At 46.6% G+C, this 1,636-nt stretch overlaps 1 pseudogene; it reads left to right on the forward strand.

The window, feature by feature from the left end:
- The first annotated feature begins 704 nt into the window (after nucleotides 1–704).
- LOC118996017 (immunoglobulin heavy variable 3-23-like) lies at nucleotides 705–1,277 on the forward strand (annotated as a pseudogene).
- The last annotated feature ends 359 nt before the right edge of the window (nucleotides 1,278–1,636 follow it).

Below are 1,636 nucleotides of genomic sequence, written 5' to 3' on the forward strand. Positions count from 1 at the left end.
CAGTTATTTTCTATTAGTGGTTTGTATCAAGATTTCCATAATCAAATTCCTCAAATGTCAACATACTTAGTACCCAATTTCTACCTACATCTTCAATAAAGCATATATGGTCAGGGCTGTGTTTCTTTTATATCCAAATATTTGAATCTGGATTTACTGCAGAGTCTAGAGACTAAAAACAAAATGAGGAGTGAGGCTGCTGCACATTCAGCACCAAACTCTACTGAATGAACCTGACCTGGGAGCACAGTCTGCTTCTCTGTGGAGTTCACACTTCTGTCTACAATGATCCACACAGATGCTCCACCTCCTTCAACACTAAGTCTATGTGCTCTAGGGTCACACTCTGTTCTGAGTTCATACTTTGATTGTTTTGTAGGGGAAACAAGATCAATTGTATCTCCCTGTGGCCTGAACAACAAACTCCTGCTCTTTTAATTCTCTCCTCTAAATTGTGAACATTGAATCCTCTTGGTGAGTTTATTATTGATGAATTTCAAAGGCATAACCCATTTTCAATCCCTCTATTTTGTGAAAATCCACTCTTCTTGGTCATGCAACATCTAGAATCTTGGACATGTCAAACACTGGGACCTTGTACTTTATGACAGTGCTCAACACCAGAGCTCCCTATATAGCAGTAAGACATGCAAATAGGGCTCCTCTGCTCATGAAAAGCAGCCCAGCCCTGACCCTGCAGCTTTGGAACCTGAGCGCAGCCCAGGATTCCCAGGTGTTCCTTGTCCCTGCTCAGGACAGAACACAGACCACTCACCATGGAGTTTGGGCTCAGCTGGATTTTCCTTGTTGCTATTTTTAGAGGTACTTTATGGAGAATAAAACACACTGAGTGTGTGAGTGGATATGACTGAGAGAAACAGTGGAAGGTGACAATTTCCTGACCTGTCATCTTTGTGTTTGCAGGTGTCCAGTGTGAAGTGCAGTTCATGGAGTCTGGGGGAGGCTTGGTGAAACCTGGGGGTGCCCTCAAACTCTCCTGCCTGGCTTCTGGATTCACCTTCAGTGACCATGCTATGGCCTGGGTCCGCCAGGCTCCAGGGAAGGGGCTGGAGTGGATCTCAGAAATTAATAGCAGCGGTGGTAGCACATAGTACGCCAGCTCTGTGAAGGGCCGATTCACCATCTCCAGAGACAATGGCAAGAACACGCTCTACCTGCAAATGAACAACCTGAGAGTCGAGGACACAGCCATGTATTACTGTGCAAGAGACACAGTGAGAGGAAGTCAGTGTGAGCCCAGACACAAACCTCCCTGAAGACAAGAGGGCTGGGCTGCAGGAGACACTCTGGACACCAGGGGGCGCTCAGGGCACTCAGTTCAGGGATCAGCTTGGGAGCAGCTTCAGATGGAATTAAGGGCTGTTTTCCTGGCAGGTGTGGGATTAGCTCTCCACACAGCAGTCTCCCTCTGCGAGCCTCCCTCCCTTCAAGTCTCTGTGCTGACCTCTTCCGTATCTGAGTTACAGACGCTTGTTGTCATAGGAGGATAACTCTCTCACGTGCTCCAAAGTCAGAGAGACGCATGCATTTGTTTTCCCTTATAATAATGAAACATCAATGAATAATCAAACCTCCTGACCCAAATCAGCTGAATCCAACCAGAGGCTCTGCTGAT

The sequence above is a fragment of the Sturnira hondurensis genome, unplaced genomic scaffold, assembly GCF_014824575.4.
Source record: "Sturnira hondurensis isolate 20B ecotype Veracruz unplaced genomic scaffold, ASM1482457v3 Scaffold0010581, whole genome shotgun sequence".
In the NCBI taxonomy this organism is placed as follows: Eukaryota; Metazoa; Chordata; class Mammalia; order Chiroptera; family Phyllostomidae; genus Sturnira; species Sturnira hondurensis.